Source organism: Ostrea edulis, chromosome 5 (genome assembly GCF_947568905.1).
Source record: "Ostrea edulis chromosome 5, xbOstEdul1.1, whole genome shotgun sequence".
Taxonomy (NCBI): Eukaryota; Metazoa; Mollusca; class Bivalvia; order Ostreida; family Ostreidae; genus Ostrea; species Ostrea edulis.
Window position 1 is genome coordinate 59,670,845 of NC_079168.1, and position 22,475 is coordinate 59,693,319.

General features: G+C 36.2%; 1 protein-coding gene across 1 annotated transcript in view; it reads right to left on the reverse strand.

The window, feature by feature from the left end:
- LOC125650872 (sodium channel protein type 4 subunit alpha B-like) overlaps nt 1-19,239 on the reverse strand; it is an 81,989-nt gene extending 62,750 nt beyond the window's left edge. The window contains exons 1-2 of the mRNA XM_048879427.2: nt 18,918-19,239; nt 10,606-10,677 (exon numbers count right to left, since the gene is read on the reverse strand). The gene's annotated coding sequence lies outside the window, so the exon portion shown is untranslated. The remainder of the gene's footprint in view (nt 1-10,605; nt 10,678-18,917) is intronic.
- Nucleotides 19,240-22,475: the final 3,236 nt, after the last annotated feature.

A 22,475-nucleotide genomic window follows, 5' to 3' on the forward strand; every position in this document is an offset into this window, starting at 1 on the left:
GAGTGTTTTATGCCCAGCGAAGAGTGTTTTGTGCTCAGAAAAGAGTGTTTTGTTGCCAGAGTGTTTTGTGCAGTGTTTCGTTTACTTTATGTATATGCTATATTCGCGCTATTCTGCAGACTATAGGGGTCTGGTGTGTAAGATTTGCTAATTAGGTTCCGGTTGATTAGTGCCTTAATCACTGTCATTAAAGGTAAATATAGACATCGAAATAATTAGATTAGTTCCACTTACTGTATCCCTTGTATCGGGATGTAAATAAATAATGTCATCCGCAGATATATTAGATGTTTACACCTTGACATTGTTTCCATTCTCCTCTTAAATTATGCATTGTTGCAAACCAATCAGGTTATCGGGGTCTTGTAATCACTCATTAACTTTATTACATAAGGTAAACTCCAACAGACTATTACGTAAGGGTGGGTATCCTGCACAATGTTGCTTTTGTATCTGTTTAAGACTCATCCTTAGGTGTAAGACTAAAAAAAAACACCCCAGAATTTGTCTTCTTTGTATCGACGAAAGTAATCTATAGAAAGAATGACTGGTTTTTATTTTACCTTATTCTTTAACAACTTTCCACTCATTACAGAAAAAAGTTAATTAGTTGTCATATACAATAGTACCGGGTATACTGTTCAATAATGAAGATGATGAGATATTCTAATTCAAGTAATGGTCTATTTTAAAAATTACCCAATAAAATTGTGTGTTGAAGCTGGCAAGCTTGTACTTGGTCTTCTATAGCGAACCAAAGTTGTTTAGCAAAATAGCATTCAGCAAGAAGAACTTTTCTTTTAATGTCATTGTTGGAAGTTTATATCTCATGATTAGACATGAAACTGTCAAAATACAGTTTAATTATGGGAAGATTAAAGACCATTCTTCTGTAAGGAATCGTAGCTCTATGAGAATCTTGACAAGACTTCAATATAATCCCTAGCACTAGTATTCAGTTTTCTGCACAAAATGACTTGAACATGCAACAATACGGAAAAAACCATGACTTCTTTAAAATGTCTAAGCTCTTTCTAACATGCGCATAAATCTACACCCGTGTTGAAGACACTGCCTTGACAGGTATGCGTTTCTATAAGATGATACACGCAGTATACATCGCATTCCTCCCTTGCATTGTATAATCTAATAACATAATATCACGATTAATTAAATATTTATAATACACACAATAATGACATCGTACACAGACAATAAACGTGATAAATTGACATATTTCGTTGATTCCAATGGACCATGTTGCAAGTGGACTGAGTGTTAGTGGTTCTTGTTACAATAGCGGGCAGTTATTAATAAACGTTAAATACGAACCACAACTGTCTCATTTATCAAAAGTTTTTTTTTCACTAACAGAATTGATGAATAACAAACAAACCAAAAATGCTCCCGTAAAACTTGCAAGAGGTGGTTCTTATTCACAGAAAAGTTATTCCACAAAGGGTTGCAGATTTTCACATTACATTAAAAACATAGGTCGAAGATATGAATTTTTATGATTGGTGAGAGATAAATATTGCGTTAGTAATTGTAGCAACGTGCACGTCGGAGTATAATTTTATTAATTTGGTCTTAATTAGTAATAAATCATCGATGTGAATGTGGAGTGTCCTGAAGTAGATTTTGTATTTAGCTTAGTGTGGATAATTCCCTTCTGTAAACGTAAGATCAAACCAGTTGATGATTCCCCAAGATAGCGTTGTAAATTGTAATTTAAGCTTTGTAGTTGCATTTAATGATATAAGATATGAATCTTAACAATGCACCGATTAAAATATTTAGCCCTCGCCAGAGAATCATCATGGACCTATAGCTACTATATTTTCAATCGTTAATTGCTATCCAAAATTAAAAAAAACAACTAATTATCTAATACTTTAATAAAATTTAGAACTTACCATTTCTTAAGTTGGACGCACTTTTATAACTTAATATGTAAATTACACACGGAAAGTCAAATCGTCCTTGCCAAAAATAGATGCACATGAAATATGTAGTTTGCTTTAATCCGAATTCACCTATGCACAAACGATTCCATTACTTGTTGATTTCGCATTCATCTAATAATATCGCACTCTGCATCAACGCTAAATCTGAGGTCAGCAATAAAGTGGACGTAAGTAGAAATTAAGATTTCTGTTTCCTTTTAAATTTACAGCAATTTAATCATACTCTGGACGCGAAGTCAAGCGTGGAAATGTGACGTCACCCGTTTTTTTTAAAATTAAGGACCATTTAGACAGCAGTTAATTCATAGATAAAGCAGAGCGACAAGTCCGCCGAATTAAAACAACCCAAAATATTATATTTCATTGAAGTTTTGCCATGCTTAGCATTCTAACAAAGGGATTGATAATTTTTGTGGAAGATAAAATCAATTATTAAACACAACAATATGCAAACGGTAAAGCAAAACAATATAAAAGAGACTTCGTTTCGTTCTCTTTCACTGATTTTGACAGTCTAAGCCGCGCCTCCGTATAGATAGCAGTCTACGGAAAAGAATTGGATTTCGTTGGCTTTTGTACTTCGATCTTATTGGACGAGTGGCCCACCTTAAGACAGGGGGCACATATTATTGATGATTACATTTTCTTATTTAAAATCGAGTCACAATAAAAAATAAGAAAACAACTTAACGCAAGCGTCAAATATATCAAGCCGCAGAAGATGAAAGACGTCATTCTATTCATTTTTTTTTTATCAGACTACACTGATGGTATGCATTTTGTACATCCCTTCAGGACAAAGATTTAAATGTGGAGTCATTCGCAGAAGGATAACTACTTAAAAAGGCCTATAAATGTTCGGAGTTTTCACTTGTGAGACGCAACTCCCCTTACCTCAAGACCACTTCAATATGGGACTAGTTGTCAGAATCAGCAAAATAGTCTTGCATCCACAAAACACTGCATACACTTTTTGTATTTCATGAATGAAAAAATAGATATAAAGTAATAAAATGAAAGAAAAAATGAACCCGACACAATCGCAGTACAAATTGACAGTTCTAATGTTTATTACATTTTCTATATGTTGATATGCTTCATTTATTCTAGAGATTATACAACCCGAAGCCCAATAACTTCAATCCCAAATTAAGTACGTATTACATCAATTTTGGATATGTTTTTTCTTTTTAAAAAAAACATTCACATTAATCCCTCAGAGAAATGAAAACATTAATTCAGCAGAAACGCATGTACAGTTTGGAAACCCGTATTAGAACAGAACGCGCGGTCTGTAATTAGTTTCAGTCGTCCTTGGGCTCGAAAACAATTAAATAACATGGAATTATAAGCTACAACTTGGATGCTGCTGCATACAAATAAAAATTAAATCACATGTATGTAACAAATTACAGTTTTTATTACTTTGTACTCGATTTGTGCTTGGATCTATGAAAACAGCAGACAAGTTCCATATTCTAATCGACACATTGTTAATGATGTGCAAAATAAACATTTGTGATCATAAGATGATTTTACAGAATTGAATTTCCCGTTTCAAGTTGATTTGATATAATTTTCTGCATCTTATATCTACATTAGAAACCTTAAGCTCTAAGTTTTGGTCTTCATAAAGTGGGCGTCTATGTACCGTTCAGATCCAACAAGTCTGAAATTCCAGTTCTATCGACTTTAACCAGCATTTATTATATGATGTGCAGAAACGTTCGATAGAATCAACGCATAATACAGATGCTTCGTTACTATGACACAAAGTCTTATTTTTACTCGGCCATGCTGCTCCCGATAAGGCAAAACTGGTGTGAGTGATAGAGAGCGTCACTGTCGATATTCGGTAAAACAGTTAGCGATAGACACAATTGAATACTCACAAGCTAAACATGGTTTATATTGATTATATACGAGTCTCATTGTCCAATACGAACCATTCTACCCTCTTATTAGATTTTTGTTATGGTTCGTGAGCATGGTTTCCATTGCAGATGCATTTATATCGGCTTCAACGAAATCACACACCGCATGGTTTTACTTGAAATGTATTTAATCTCCAACCTTAACCACACGAATCCGAAGAACTAAACATAGTATGCTTATAATAAGTCCATAATATAGTTTCAGTTTTTTCCCTCACGTGTTATACGACCATACCCTGTGCTCTGATTGATTTGTTCAGTAAAGGGATTTTGAATTTCATAATTTAAAAATCTATATTGGATTCATCACGCTGCAAAATGGGAAACGTCGGCAGTGCGTTTTTACAGCATATCTAAAACTCATGCATTTAAAAAATCAGCATATTGGACTTTTCCCAAAGGCCACACATAATTTTGCGATCCTTACACGTTAAACGAAGGGCATCACAAAAATTAAAATCAACCTGCATTAATTAAAATGTTTTCTTAATTCCTTGTCATTTGTTATTTTCGACCGTTAATGCTGAATCAACTTTCGCAAACGGAGTTTTATCGGCAACGCGTTAGCGGAACATGTAAAACGGATGTTTTGCCGTTAAATTAGTAAGATGTCTTATGGTGTGACCGTTGAGACCTTCAAACATCTTACAACACGGCTTTAGTCATTTGATCCGCCAATTCATTTAACGCGGAAAATAAAACGCAGTTGATGTAAATAGTGTATTGACGTTACATATAGCTTCGCCATTTTTTCTTTCGTACAAAGCAATATTATCAACAGCAACAAAACACACGAAGGTATAAGAATACTTGTATGAATATAAATATATGATACTCTGTACTTATTAACTACAGCTACATGTAAAGATACATGCAATGACAGTTCACTTGTTCAGTCAAATTCCCGATATGTTAAATAGTAATGATCTCATACCCAATCAATCCAATCTCGAGGAGATCCGGATTAGAATAGGTCCTTGGCTGTCGTAAGAGGCGATTAAATGGGGCGGTCCTTTGGATGAGACAACAAAAACCGAGGCCCCGTGTCGCAGCAGATGTGGCACGATAAAGATCTCAAACTGCTCAAAGGCTGCAAGTACTGAGCATAGGCCTTAATTTGGTAGCCCTTCACCGGAAATGTTGACGTCTCCATATGAGTGAAAAATTCTCGAGAGTGACGTTAAACAATATTCAATCAATCAAATTCCAGTCAGTCAGAAATCGGCACAGTAAATATTAAACAAGAGGCCCATGGGCCACATCGCTTACCCGAGTCACCTTGGTCCATATCTATAGATTTTCCATATATATTTGCATGTAAAACTTTGGTCCCTATATTGGTCCCAACCTACCCCCGGGGACCATGATTTTTACAAACTTGAATCTGCACTATGTCAAGAAGCTTTCATGTAAATGTAAACTTCTTTGGCCCAAAGGTTCTTGATAAGAAGATTATATATAAGTATGTAAAATTTTGATCCCCTATTGTGGCCCCATCCTACCCCTGGGGCCATGATTTGAACAAATTCGAATCTGTACTATGTCAGGAAGCTTTCATGTCAATATCAGCTATTCTTTCTGGCTCAGTGGTTCTTGAGAATATTTTAAAAGATTTTCCTTATCTATTCCCATGTAAAACTTTCATTCCCTATTGTGACCCCAACCTACCCCCGGGGCCCATGATTTGAACGAACCTGAATTTGCACTATGTCAGGAAACTTTCAGATTATATTTTTCAAAGCAGGAGATTGATGGAATATTGTTTAACGTCCCTCTCGAGAATTTTATATGGAGACGTCACCATTGTCGGTGAAGGGCTGCAAAATGTAGGCCTATGCTCGGCACTTACGGCTTTGAGTAGGGAGAGATCTTTATCGTGCCACATCATCTGTGACACGGGCCTCGGTTTTTGCGGTCTCATCCGAAGGACCGCCCCATTTAATCGGTAAATTATCCCACCTCTGGTATATCCAGGGGTCCGTGTTTGCCCAACTCTCTATTTTGTATTGTTTGTGGGAGTTATCCTTAAAACGAATTTTAGGTTAGTAAAACATGATAGTTCCGCAGTGACGGCGACGTTTTTCCAGAGCACTTTGGGTTAAAGTTATTTTCTAGTGTTTGACACATCTAAGTTTGTTTTAAACATGATATTTTCTATTGAGCAATCTATATGTAAACAAAAACATAGCACGAGCCTTGTTTAAGTAACAAAGAATTTTGAGTGCTGTATCTCACTTGTAACTCAACGACTGATATTCAAAATTTGGTTGACGATTAGGAATACTTCAGTTAAGTATTATAAGCAATGAAAATGGAAAATAGAATTTGAAAATTTTCAGCTTAAATCGTGTCCATGCCACATTAAATAGTTTTTGAGTTGGCTTTCATGTGAAACTGGAAAAGGGTCCACTACTTAAGGCTTGAGGGGATGCTAAAGCATGTGATGTTACAGGAAAAGGGTCCACTACTTAAGGCTTGAGAGGATGCTAAAGCATGTGATGGTACACGTTGAGACTCTTTGTTTGGATGTCATCGTTCATTAGCAGACTGGTGATCTAAATGTATTCATAAAATTCCTCTGGCGTTAAGCGCTCAGTAACATCCGCATTTACTATAGGCATTTGTTTCGCTTATTCGTTTAACGCAGGAAATATAAATAACACAGTCGACGTGAGCAGTACATTGTGGCGTCATGTCAACAACAAATACGAATGAAGGTATAAGAACACTTGTCTGATTGATTGATTGTGTATTGTTTAACGTCCCACTCGAGAGTTTCTCACCCACATGCCGAGTACTTTCGATTGTCCATATGGATCACGAAAATTTCAGTTAACGTATGTAGAGATGATCTCCTTTCTTTTGATGATTTTGATTTCTTTCCTTGTACGTGTTATCTTTAGAGCATTGTCCGCTCGAGCTTTGCTCGATAATAATTATACAATTCATGAACAAATTAAGTGCTTCAATTATATATTGCACGTCCGAGTCTTGTATTTTTGGCAATCAAATTAAAAACTCGTATAACTGTTTAAGCAACTAATGAATCAATTACTCAGACCTCCTTGTATGGCATCGTACGAATTAAAACGGAGACAGCCGAGTATATCCATTTGCCTCACAGAATTTTCAGTGACTGTATGTAGAGATTATCTCTTTTCTTTTGCCGATTTTGTTTTTTGTTTTTAATTCCCTTTCACATATTATGTTTAAAGCCCTGTTTCTTTGACGGGCCTTTGTCTTGTCTGAGGTGCGCTCGGTTTCTTTGACAGGCCTTTGTCCTGTCCGAGGTGCGCTCATTTTCTTGGACGGGCCTTTGCCCTGTCCGAAGTGCGCTCGGTTTCTTGGACGGGCCTTTGTCCTGTCCGAGGTGCGCTCGGTTTCTTGGACGGGCCTTTGTCCTGTCCGAGGTACCCTGTTTCTTGGACGGGCCTTTGTCCTGTCCGAGGTGCCCTGTTTCTTGGACGGGCCTTTGTCCTGTCCGAGGTGCGCTCGGTTTCTTGGACGGGCCTTTGTCCTGTCCAAGGTGCGCTAGGTATTAGAATGTGTTACAGCTGCAACATTGCATAAGTAATGGGGAAATGTGAGTTAGTAAAAGATTGGAATGCTTCAGTTTGGATAACATTCACTTAAATATATTAAAAGTACATGTACTCATTTCATAGATCTTTTGTTATGTAACACAACATTGTCATCTGCATCAGTACGCAGGTGCTTGGAACATTTATTGTTGTTTTTCACTCCAGAAATTCCCGTGGGGATCCAGGTTAGAATAGGTCCTCAGTACCCCTTGCTTGTCGTAAGGAGCAACCCAAAAACCAAGGTCCCGTGCCACAGCAGACATGGTACGATAAAGATCTCTCCCTGTTCAAAGGCCATAAGCGTTGAGCATAGGTCTAAATTTCGCAGCCCTTCAGCGGCAATGGTGACGTCTCCATATGAGTGAAATATTCTCGAGAAGGACGTTAAACAATATTCAATCAATCAACTAATCGCTCCAAAAAAGCTGGGGAAGTTGGGTGAATTTCACACCTAAGAGAAAGACCTCATATGTGTGTATGTATGTATGTATGTATGTATATAAGGTGTGACCGTTAGATCGAGCGAAGCATGAAATGGTCATTGGCGTGTCCCAAGTGATAATCATAATTCCGTTAAGTATGGTAAATTATAATTTATTCAAAAATATATATTATTTATGGAATTCCCCTTGCGCTAATCGCCCGGTAACATATAACTATTAAAGGAGGATACATGAGGATAACTATACGATCCGCCTATCCATTTAACGCAGGAAATATACCACCGTTCATTGTGACGTCACATTTAGCCTTGATCTTTTCCTTCTATTTCAAATTGAACAATTATAAACAACAACAATAGATCCCACTCGAAATACGGGACTTTCGAGGAATTTTATCGCGCGTTGAACGTCATTTGTAGGGCATGTCACTTCCGGATTACGATAACAACCAGGTAAACAAGCATGCCATTCTTCAATTGCTATCAAATTCCTGCATTTAAATGCTGTCTTTGAAAGAAAGGAATCATTACAACCATTATTATAGGAAAATGCATTTGATTAAAATATGCGAGTTGGTGAGGGAAATAAATCTAGGGAATGTCTTGAGAATATCGGTAAAACTTCACGCCTTGCATCCAATGATACACCTTTTCCCTTCTATCTAATGCATCCAATGATACACCTTTTCCCTTCTATCTAATTTACACCCAGGTGCTTAGCACCAAAATGGGTCGTCATGATGGGACTGCGCATAGCTCTTTACGGACCGCCTGCTAGCAAATCATCATTTGTATCGATGTCAACTTTGTCCTACAATTGGTTATTATCACGTGACCGTGGTGTATAAACGTCAAATATAATCGGTCGTTCCGGCACATACCGAAAGTTCCGTATTTTAAAGACAGTTAAAATTAAACAAAATTAACTAACAAATCCAAAGAGGTAAAAAAAAAAAGAAAAAAAAAAAGTAAGCTTAAATCTATTGTAAAATTTTATTTAAAGAAACTCATGAACTCGTTCTTCTATTTAGTCGTAATATGTTTTACGGTGTGACCATTGAGTCGAGCGAAGAACCTTACTTCTTGCAACGCAATTACTAACAGCAACTAAACGTACGAAGGTATGAGAAAGCTTCTCTAGAATTTAAAAACGTTTATGGTACTTTCCAAACTATTTATTTGTTTTATCTACGGGGTTGTCCCAATCGGATCACGCACTCGTCCTTTTCCGTAACCGGTAAGAAGACTCGGACGTGGATCGGCGCAAGCATGCATCAAATCGATGCATTTCTTCGCCGGAGGCGCGCCCGTGGATGAAGTTAAAAGGCCAGAACCGAATCCCTGTATAATGTGTTATTTATATTTTCAGCTGTCTTATTCACTGTAAGTGGAAAATGATAGTGGTAGAATACCTTAGATATGTATGATATCTTAGATGCATCTGAAAGCTCTCGTTTCATTTTGTAACGTACGATTGGGATGTCATAGTTACATTTGTGTACACATGGCAACATACTGTAGCGTCGATCCACATACGAGGTTCATTTGCGGTTACGGAAATAGCCGAGTAGTTACGATTACGGGTTGTCCATGAAGTATACCGCAATGGCGGCAACATTTTACCAGAAGCATTACGGGTAATACTCGTCATTTTTCAGCTGAGGAAGCAATTGTAATTACTCGACTATTTCCGTAACCGCAAATGAACCCAATCGGAACTCCTCGAATGTCTCGCGCGTTCGACATTACGGAAAAAGACGAGCGTGTGATCCGATTGAGATCTCGGATGTAATGAAATCTATGTCCATTGCGCGAGACATTCGAGGAGTTCCGATTGCAAATGAACTTCGTATGTAGATCGAGTTGCTATGTGTATACAAATGTAACTATGACGTCAAAATCGTATGTTACGATATGAAATGCGAGCTTTCAAATGCATCTAAGATCATATCTTTAATATTTAAGGTATTCTACCACTACCAATTTCCACTTATATATTTATGAAATATAATGAATAAGACGCTAATGATGCCAAAACTGAATTTGTGGTGAAAATCTAAATAATACATTATACATGTACAGGGATTCGGTTCTGACATTTTAACCTTATCCATGGGCGCGCTTCCGGCGAAGAAATGCATCGATTTGATGCAATTCTTGCGCCGATCCACGTCCGAGTCTTCTTACCAGTTACAGAAAAAGGACGAGCTCGTGATCCGATTGCTGATGAATTGCAAACTACATGACTCAAATGTGTAATCATTAAAGCGAGTTCGTTGCAACGTGAGCTTCGCTCGCTGTTACTGTTTTTCTATTTGATGATTGCCGAAAGACTGTAACAATAATAATGATACCATTAATTTTTAACAAACTGAATGTTTGAATTACAAATTACACGTCAGTCTTGTATTTTTGGCATTCAAAATTAAAACACGAATAATTGTAGAAGCAACTAATGAACAAAACAAAATTGCGGCGCCCATATGGATCACATAATTTTCAGGAAATGTATATAGAGATTACCTCAATTCATCTCTTACATACATGTACGTGTTACCTTTAGAGCCTTGCTTCAAGGACGAACGGAAGGCCCGTCCGAGCTTTTCTCCGTATTACGAAATTGTTGTTATTACATTAGATACAAATCTTACAACATGGTTTATTGGTAAATTCATACACACCTGAATTGTTTGTTGTAATCGTGTAAAAAGGGCATGGTTTCTAACAGTCAGTTACTATGTCATCTTCGGAATCTGTAAAGATGGAAACATTCATGTGAATAATCACTTAGTTCATTACAATGGTATTTTGTTTGTTTGATTCACTAAACAAATCATATAACACAGTATATTAAAAAATATAAAATGAAAAAAAAGATACATTAACCTCAGTCAATTTCATTATGGAAGTACTAGTACAGCAGACCTCACAATTAATCAAGTTCTCTTTATGTGCAACCAACAGAAGTCTTTCAAGAAGAAGTATTTCAAAAAACAAAAAAGACACCCCATGGTCTGACTGTTGTTAATGATAAGAAATATATGTAACAGAGTACGAATGCTTTACTGTAAAAATTTGTCAACTTATCAATGATGACATGTTTTCCTATGAAACAATGATTGACCTATACGTTATGTAGATGTATCTTTTCTTTAAAATGTGGATAAGAAGACAACCACCATTAAAAAGAACGCAACTGTCATCTGTCTTGTTTAGAGTTAGGTTTTAATTCAATCTGAGGCTGCTTCAAATAGCCGGGAGTCTTGTGTAGCGTCACGCTATCGTGGTGTGTGGGAACTCTTGACATCTCGTCAAATCTCACGAGAATATGTAACGACACCGCCCAATTAGAAACGCAAGACCTCTCTACAGTGGACCATACATTTTGCTTATAGATAGAGTAAGAACATCAGTTTATGGATGGAACCTCTTCATTGATTATTACATAAGTGATATCGCATAGCTGTAAGATTATATAATATTAATTCGTGAATTATAGTACAGGAACTACCATTGTAGTGCAGGAGTTAGGTTATCAATAATATACTACAGGGTGTGATTCATTATTACGAAACCAGTCGATTTTAAATCATTCCGAACTACAAATTAATTTGTATTCATATTCTTCAGTCCACTATTTTTAAAACCCATAACAGCCACACTCGCACTGCAAATTAAGTCTGCCCAGTATATTCAGCAGATAATGAAGGAAAGGATTAACATCCAAATATGCCATTCTTTTATACATCTATATATATTAAAAAAGCATCGGGTTTTTTACTTGCCCAAATGGTTGAGCGGTCTAGCGTGTTGGTCGCATTTGGTTCCGTAGGTCGTAATTTCAAGCCTGGGTAAGGACGGAAATGTGTATCCAGAGAAAATAAAGTGCTTTTTTCTGTGCTTTTTTCTATTAAATATTTCTTCACTTATAGAGCAGTTATATTTATTTAAGAGTTCATTGCTATTTCGGTGCTTTATATAAAAAAATATTTCAAATGCAATGCGTATCGTGTATGATCCTCTTCAATTTACGTTAAATAACTGTGTCCCATTTCCAATGAATATGTGACAATGTGGCGTGAATTCCATCGTCATCAAAAGCAAGTTTGCCTATATGGTCGAACGGTCTAGCGCGCTGGTTACATGCTGATAAGAGATTTGGTTCCGCAGATCGTAAGTTCAAACCCGGGTAGGGTGGAAGTATGTATCCAAATGATGTGTGTTGTATACATGTATACCAGGGATCGCATGTCAGTATACATGCACACATCACTGACAATCCTAAGCACAACTACTTGATGTTATGAAGAGAATTTTTTTAGGGAAATATATATGTACACCTAGCCTTACTAGAACTCCATTAATCCTTTCCACAAGGTACTGATGGAGGAATAGATAAACAACAGACATACACATAGAAACAGCGCACCATACCATACTGCAACTCGTGACCGATGGTTATCCTAGCCATTTTAGTAGTTTCTATCTTGCTTTGTGCCAAAACAATTCCCATGTAAGTTCGATTTTGACTTTATCAACTTCTAATTGTGAACATGTATATAAAAACTGATAGTCTCTGTTGCATGCTCACAAAATCACCATGTAAGCTTAACCTTTGATCTACAACCTTGATAAAAAATGGGAATATGTGTACAAAGTCTGATAGTACTTTTTTTTTTTTTTTATCTCACCCACAGAATACTGACAGGCAGATACATGTAGATAAGATGAACAGCACCATGTCTACAACGTGCATATGAAAAGCTTTTTGAAAATATAGTGATTCTTGTCTTGTTGAAAGAAAATGGCGGCGACTTCACATGTGTGAAATGCCACAATGTACATAGTAAATTCATGATTCGTTGCTAAAATCATAAGTACTTCCGCATACTTTATTTACCGAAAAAATTATACAAAGATATATTCACTAAAATTAGGGTCCAATTATACTGATAGCGAACTTCATTCTTCACCAAGATGTATATCAGTAGTGTTTCAGAACTAAAACATCACTGCAGATACTATGACATAAACAACACAAAACCAGAACTAATCAAGGGTAATACAAGGGACCGAAGAAGCCGAGAAATATATTACAGAAATGGTCCTTGATTATTGCAATGTGTCCGGAAATAAAAGAAAAACCCTCTTACTTTACGTCAATATATTCCACAGTGTGTCCCGTTGGGAAAACTTAAACGACAAAGTCCAGAGAGAGGTATACATGTACCTCTCATTGGAGAATTTCTTAAGAGTTGTCTAGCGGTAATGAAACAAAGAGGGCAATTTGCCCGCTACATGATCCAAATAATTTATTCTTCTGCGGATAAATAACGATAATCAATGATTACAGTAAAATGTTTTAATTACTTTGTTTTATATGAAGTACATGTAATTCACTTAAGAGCAAACTATCATTGTACTCATTTAACCATTTTCTAAGCATGTACGTGTGTAAGAATCTGCTATCCACTTACATATACATGTGATATAGACCTGTTTCGTGACGCGAGTATGTACATGTAATTTTCGGTCGACAAATAAGAATGAATGTAGCAATAGATTTTCACCTTATAAGAAACTTTCCAGGAAAATATGAATAACTTGGTGAACAAAGATATTTCCCTATCTTCATGGAGAAATGGTGAGGAAAATCAAAGTCCATTCGTTATTGGCAGTTGTGAATAATTCAGAAGGATGTGTTCCAATATCTCGTGATAAAATGCTACAAGTCTGATAATTCTGACTTAGGCCACCATTATCGACAGTGATTCGGAACATATCGAGAACTACAGGACCGACCCAAGTAGACTTTGCACACAATATACTGTCTCAACAGGCGAACACGTGCTCTTGTTGCCCGAACTCTCTCTCTCGCTTCTGGCCAGTGCATGCAACATTCCCATTCATTATATCGTTATCGTTACAAACTATTCCAAAGAGGTTGGCAGAAGTCTTCAGAGTATCGATTGCTAATAAGGAGCATATCCTTTCTGCTAAAATTACGGAATACATTTACTTCACAATGCAATACTTTCCTTAACATTTTATTCTTTAAATATAAGCAAGAAAAGGGAAAAATTTAAGTACCAAAATTTTAATCTTGATTGTTAATTTTTAGTAATCAGTAATGGATGTTCATCGATAAAAACAAAACACCCAACAAAAATTAAGTTTTACAACATTTGTATGTTTCATCATTTACCGTCGTTTCTACAATTCTAATTCATCGAAATCAAACTGGACCGAGATTAATTTGCGCATTTTTGTGGTGTGCCGATACAAATATACTTATCTGCGACTCCTAAATACGAAAATCAATAGGTTTTAATAATTATTCAATTCTCTTGGGTGACATGAGCGAGGTTCAGATCACGTGATCTTTTCCCCAGACCGCCATATTGTATCTTATTTCTATAACTCGATTGGACATATCGTGCAATACTAAGACAATGGTTCCTTAATAAGTGTTGATCGGGTAAAAAGGCATGCATTATGGATGGAGAAATACAATAGAATTTGCAATGCATATAGGAGCTTGCCAATTAGAATACATTATGGAAACACCAAGTTTTAGGAATTATATAATTATTGAAAGAGATGACAGAAATGGGGTTTTTACTTAAAGAATGCTGTTAAGCTCTGATCATATTTAAGTATTTATAAATCAAATTCCCCCAATTTTTGTCCACGTCTACAACAGTGTATCATCGGTTGAGTATACGCGCTAACTGGTATTGTCTACGAAGTACACTTAAAACCGTCGGCGAATCACAAATAACAATGCATCGATTTCAATAAAACGCATTAATTATACCCATGGGAGGGGTTGCTCGGGAGAACCCGAGGTCTCATTGATTTTTACCGAGTTTGGTACAGTCAAACATTCCTCCTGTTGTGATGGTGTATCTGAAAACAATACCTTTATATCACGTGAACGTCCTCACTGGGTCATTGCTAGAATACGAATGATTTCTTGTGCTGCGCATATGCAGAACAGTTCCTAATTATGTACACAAGCTTTGAATATAGAGAGAGAGAGAGAGAGAGAGAGAGAGAGAGAGAAGCATTGAGTTCCAACAAGACCAGATACAGGTACTTAAATTAAAAATGTCAAATCCATAAAGCCGATGCAAGGACAGATATTTAAAAAAAAAAAAAGTACTGAAATGACCAACAACACTAGCATTTTTGGGAGATTCTGTCCCTTCCTAAGGACAAACAGATTAGTTAGAAAGAATTAAACAAATTAGTTTTTCATGAGTAAGATATGTATAAAAGCGCCACTGTTTTGCTAGCCTTTATTGTACATACCGTATTTCAGTTATATAAAACTTTTCCGTTTGTCTTGAAGAAGGGACAGGTCGTCCCGAAAATTTAACAATACAATAGGGGAGTTTTTAAGTTCTGTATGTCCGTGTTTATTCTTGGCTGTAATCACCATCGCGTTTAGGCACCGTCGTTTCCGGTCTATCGTCGTTAACATAATTGAATGTTCCGCCTATCAGGGACTTGGACTCTATACAAGTACCGAACCGAGGAAATTTTTGCAAGAGAGGGGTGTTTCATATTCATTCTACCGTGAAAGTAACTTACAAAGGCTATGTAAGCTTGTCGTTGATATAAATATGGAGATCCTTTCTAAACATGAATAAAAATGATTGAATTATTAGAAATCATCAAAAGGAAAAGAATGAACATTACATGGATATGCTTCCAAGGCACGTAGAATCAGGGAGAGGGGCTCCCCCTCACCACCACCATTTTCTGTTATTTCTATATGCAAATGAAAGATATATTTGGTGATTCTCGTAGAAGTGTAGAAGTGAATGGTAAGGTCGAAGTTATGAATTGTATCCATGTACCCCCCCCCCCCCTAATCTAAGAAATCGAAGTTTGGGAAAAAAATCTTTGACGCAATATATATGGAATGCTAATCCCCCCCCCCCCCAGCAATCAAGGTTATGAATGAAAGTAATATGTTTTGAGGTACATGTATAATGAGTAGTGTGCAATTAATTAATTACCACCACCCCCACACACACACGCGCGTATTAGGATATCGACCAAAAGAACAATTTACTTGTCAAGAATCTTAAACATCCGAATGCCCCTCCCCTATCCTTGAAAAACGTTGCTACATGTATGTGCCTGTTTCTCCTCTTCCCGAAATCTGCAGTGCATCCCTCTGCCACACGCCAATAACGCTGGCTCTTAATTACGGTATCAAAACCAATAAATGGTTTAAATGAACGAAGTCGTCTGATTCTTAGCAAACCCGGAAATAAAAAAAAATCGTCAAATCATGTGACGTAGGTAGATTTTTCTCTATCTACATGCATCTCTCTCTCTCTCTCTCTCTCTCTCTCTCTCTCTCCCTCTCTCTACATAGTAAGAACACCAATGTGATGCTAATCATGTAGAAAGTTTTCTCCAAAAGGTTAAGTTTAATGGAGAAGAAAAGTTTCGCAACAAAACAGAGAACTGGAGAAAACAATTCAATTTACATGTAGCTACCATCTCCGACACTTGTTGGCTTATATGACACCTTGCCTTCCAGATCTTTCATTTTCAGGGCGCTACACGTATTGTACAATGCGTAGGAGTCTCGCTGGCTTTCTAGATTAGATCTGAAATTCATGGCTCAACACTAAGAGAGAAATCAATATGGTTCTTGACTATATTCATAAAATTAATTCAAAAAGATTTTAAAATCGAACTTCCACCAACACGACATGTAGATAATTTTCTTTCCCAACCAATGGAATGGTTATATCACAAGTGTATTTGTTTCATAACTTGTTCAATATCCGTCAGAATTAAAAGTCTGGGATAAAAAAAAAATCAACTGTAAAGTAACGCTCGTTTTCAACTACCTCCATGTGTCAAACCTGGTGACCCTAATATTCTAAGAGTTAAATGGCGAGTAATTAGAAATTTAGTAAACTGAATTCGAAATTGGCTAATTCATTGAAGGAATAAAAATATGTTTTTGCTGTATGATTTTCAATGAAATAGATTTTAAAGGCAAATGGAGTAAGATACTAGTATATTAACAAGGTCGCTTCTACATACAAGTAGTTTTGCGATTGAATAACTCATGATAATGTTTAATTGACAGATGTAACAATTCAGTATGTCACGCGCTTTGTTGTCGCCATTCGGGATGTCAGAAGCACTACCATATAGTGCACCTTAGTGTTACAAAACGGAAAAATGACATACCATCCATCTCTCCGACCACATGAATGATTAAAAAACAATGTTCACAATATTACTACACACGAACTTGAAGCTGATACCTGTGAGTGTCGTTTTGCGATTGTTTCATTAAACATGGGAGTTAACCGCAGTTACCTGAGATTAGTTCCTCTAAACCGTTAATATTACTACTTCATTCACAAATTAATATATCACAAAATGTTTAATAACGGTCACGCATTGTGTCCTGAGTCCTGATAATAATTTAACAACGTCAAATCCTAGTTTATAGTATTTTTTTCACGAACTATACGTCTCCATAAAGCATTAGCTCTCCATTTGTAGATAATGTACGTTTCGGCAATCAACCATAAACTTACATGTATTGGCCAAGACACTCACAAGCGCCGAATATTGAACTGAATTAATGCTTGATTTTCTTCTGATTGTTGTACTGTAAATAACAAGTACTTTATTTTCACTAAAGTTTTGATTTCAGTATTTCCACTATAGACCCAAACTGTAAAATCTAAACTACACTAAATAGAACCTAACTATAACATTTATGTATCTAATGGGCATTAAAACCATTCAATTTAAACTGCGAGGAAATAGATTTGGACAAGGTACCGTGAAATACTAAGATACGAATTTAAAGACGTTAACAATATTTGAAAATGGAAGAAATTACTGTGTCCATATACTTTTTCTACCTTTAAATGTAAGTATATAATATATCATGTGATGTGATATGTATACAGAGTCCGCTTTTGGGGGGGGGGGGGGGGGACCTTGACACTTTTTCATCACGAGTACGTTCTGGCAGAAATACATTCATTAGAGTGATCATTTGTCGCTGGACATTGCTAAGTAACTAACGACGTGTAGACATGCCCCTTTTTATTTGTCTGCGGTGTGTGTGAGAGAGCAAAACATATTCTGTTTTATTGTTATTAGGTGCGAGAATTCTCAGTCCCACCTGGATCCACTTATCCGTGTAATAGTAAATAAATTACACATTGCCATGTTGTCATTAAGGCAGCAGAGCGGCGGAGTGTACCCTATGTGTATATAGAAACAAGCATGGTCATGCCAAAACTTATTACAGCGCCTGTAGCCAACCGTGGTACATTGGATCTGATACCAATTAACGTTAAACGGTCGGGTTCGGTATTCAAACAAAGTGCAAAAACGCGAAAAAGATGAGCATTTGTTTTAGTAATGAATAAAGTACACAAAATAGTTGATAGAAGATTATATAGTTGCCCAACTATTAAGCAGAAATATTTAGCGATTATTCATCAGAATTTTTCTATAAACCATTTAATTGTAACAGTTTATTCTTATGAAATAAAATTGTATGCATTATGTAAATAGTCACTATAGAAAATTGCACAATTAGTAAAACATGGAAACATAGCGTGGATAAAAACGTGATTCGATCTCTTTGAAATTCAACGGTCTAATTATTCACTCTTTGATAATATAATCAAGGTTTATTGGAATTTATATCTGAATTATCAGGATCATTTTACTGTACTAAATCACTCTTCGAGCACTTGTTTGATGATGAATTTCATGACAAAGTCTTTTAATTAATTTACACAGGGCGTATACCAAATAGTTTTTTTTAACATGAGAGACTGTAGGAAGTCATAGAACGTCCTATAAGAAAAAGCTTATACAGATATTGCAAGAGACTATTAATCTGATAAAACAATTCAATGTCATGCCTTTGATGATATCATAAAATATTCAACCGGTGATTCACCAAGAATAAAAAAGATCTTACTTTAATCAAAAGTCGATGTAAAACCCCGAATCGATGACACAATGCCATTCAAGTGTAATCCTTATTCTACATCAATCCATTCTGAAAAAATAATTTATCCCTTGTAAAGTAAAACTTTGAGTAACACACTGCATTGCAGTGCACTGGACGCTACTGCATCTTTCTCATCCACATGATCTAATTTATAGACAAGCATTGCCCAGTTGAGCACAGTTCACATTTCCATCTCGAGAGTAGCAGAGTTTTCAAAACAATCTTTCATTTCGGCGTTTATAGTGCCCTAGTTGCAAGCATCCTACATGTTACTACACTGCAAATGCATATGCTTTGGATTTAGCACATTTTCTCAAATTGCAATAATGAGAATACAATGTATCAAGTATTTGTTACATAATGTATAAGAGGAGGAGGATTCAGTCCATGTCTGGAGGTTCTATTGCATTTTCCTACCATGTAGGAATATACATTTCGTCACGACAAAATATTATCTGCTTACGATGTAAATATAGTACGTTGTATTAATTGCTTAAGTATGCTAACTAGGAAATAGCTGTCATAGCATAGATATTATAAAGCGTTGTCGTGCCAGTTACTTTTGAACACGTAATATACCTTACCTATGACACACGGGTTTCGAAAGCTGATCCAGAAAAAAGACTATGAAATATGAATCTGTGTCAATTGATTTTAAAAGTAATGATGAATTGATTGTTTGATCGGCAGCTATATCTTTATTTTAAATCAAATTATTTTCAATGCGTTGTCAAGTTTACGAACGATGGTACTTAGAGCTTCCTAAAAATAAACTCCACTGTACATATTTTAAGAATTGAAGCAAATTTTTCATTTCAATAAAATAACCTGGTTTGCAACTGTTTGTACATTTTTTTTCCCATAAGCTTCAATGCTCATAGTGCCCCATCTTTTTCTTTTTTTTTTATTTTTTTTTTTTGTACACATACCGGTATATCAGATATACAATCATGTTATATCCAGAGAAGAAAAAAAAAAGAGAAAGGAACAAAGCATATGAGCTGAGGGTATGTGGGATTTGAGAGAGAAAGAAGAAGAGGAAGAGAGAGGCTAAGAAAACAGAAGGTTCCATCGATTCCATTGGGCATCAAACTTTTCCTTTTCACCATTTTTATACGAAATAAATTTTTGAGTTTCATAAAAAAAAATTCATTTGTGAAATTGCAGCACGCACACTCATGGACTTCTCAGTGCATCTTGCTTCTTCAGTATAGTACATTATATCATAAATAAGCCTTGTATTTTCTCCAATATATCTGTTGGGGATGAAACCTGTTTGATCTTGATTAATTATTTTGTCTAAGTATCTTTTCATTCTATTCGCAATACAACCCGATGCAATTTTATACACAGTATTCAACAAAGTAATTGGTCTCCAATTCTTCAAATATTGTCTCGGCTTGTCACCTTTTGGTAACAATGTAATAATACCATGTCTTTGTGTACTAGAAAGACTGTTATTTTTGTACCCATAATTAATAGACCTAACTACAAAAAGACCAATATACTTCCAAAACATTTTGAAGAATTCAGCAGAAAAACCATCAGATCCTGGGGATTTGTTTGATTTCATTTTGTAAAGGGTATTGGAGGCTTCCTCAATAGTAATGTTACCTTCTAGTGTTTCAGATTCTTTATTTTCTTTATTTGAAAGTTTTGGAACATCTTCAATACCAAGATCATTGTGAAAGTCTATTGTGTTTAAATTGCTTTTCTTGTATAATTGTTCATAGTGCCCCATCTTCGCTAGATCTGCTCCGCTTCTCTAGAAAAACGGGGCAGATCGTAAACCCTTGGCTCTAGGGAAGCGGAGCGGCTCATGAACCCTTGGCTAGAGAAGATGACAGTCCCCTAGACCAATGGTGTTCTGATCAAGCCACGCGCTTCTTCGCGTTTAGGACGACGATGGTACGGAGCGCAACTACGATTAATTGATTGAATGTATATTGTTTAACGCCCCACTCGAGAATATTTCACTCTTATGGAGACTTCACCATTGCCTGTGAAAAGCTGCAAAAACTTAGGCCTATGCTCGGCGCTTACAGCCTTTGAGCAGGGAGGGATCTTTTATCGTGCCACACCTGCTGTGACAGCTAGGTTTTTCCGAAGGACCGCCCCATTTAGTCGCTTCTCACAAGCAAGGGATACTGAGGACCTATTCTAACCCGGATGCCCACGGGAATGCAAGAAAGCGAAGGCAAAGGAGTGAAACTAATTCCGCTTCTTTACCTTTGGACTTTCGTCTGTACATTCAATATACGAACGCCAAAAATGGATGATTTGATTATCAGTTCCACCTGAGCTACACTATTGTCATATTGTGGGATTTTTAAAAGGTCATTTGACTTTACTCAGGTGACCTATTGGAATTAGTTGTTGTCCGTCGTCGTTGTGCGTTAACAATTGAACATTTTTAACTTCATGATAACTACTATTCCAATTCTTTAAAAATATGGTATGAAGCATCTTTGGAACAAGGGGGGCATAAATTGAAAATTTCAGGACTCTTGGAGCCCTAGGGTTGGGGCAAATACTGCTCCCCAAAAATTGACCAATTTTCTTCTCTACAACCGCAAATGTGAAAGAAAAACTAAATGCATAATGATGTAGAGCTGGAAGGCCTCTTACAAAATTGTAAATTTCATGGTACCTGGGGTAGCGGTTCTTCCCCAGGGCGGGGTCAAACTTAGTATATAGTGTTTATGTGTTAAACACTTAAATAACATTTTCTCTAATGCTATTCAGTCTAAATTGAAACTAAATGGATATTCATATAGAGCAGCTAGTCCTTTACCAAGATTGTAAATTTGATGATCCTAGGGGTATCAGGGTGGGGTCAAAATGGGCAGTCTGAACAATAGAAATTTATAACTTTTTCTTGATAGCTACCTTTCCAATTCTTTTCAATCTTTGGGACAGGTGTACATAGATTGTAAATTTGAGGCCTCCAGCACCCCTGGGGCTCTAGGAGCGGGGCGAAAACTGCCCAAAATTAACTAATTTTTAAAAATCTTCTCTACAACCACACATGTGTATAAAAAAAAAAAAACAAAAAAACAACAACCCAAAACCCCAACAACAAACCGAAATACATAGTGATGTAGAGCAGGAAGGCCTCTACCAAAATTGTAAATTTCATGATCCTCGAGGTTTGGGTTCTGACCCCAAGGTGGGGCCAAACTTAGTATATAGTGTTTATGTGTAAAACATTTGAATAACATCTTTAGTGCTATTGATACTAAATTGAAACTAAGTGGATATTTAGTAGTCCTTTACCAAAATTGTAAATTCCATGATCCTAAGGGGTAAGGGTTTGTTTTCAGGGTGGTGTCAAAATTATAATAACGATTTGAAGGATTTCTTTAAGTTTGCTGATACTGTATAAAATCTAAATGCATACTTAGGAATAGCGGAAAAGGATGTACAAATATGGTGAATTTCACATCCCAGGGTTTTGACTCTAGGATGGGTCCAAATTAGTCATATTTTTTAATGTTGAAACAAATATTATATTATGTAAAACCA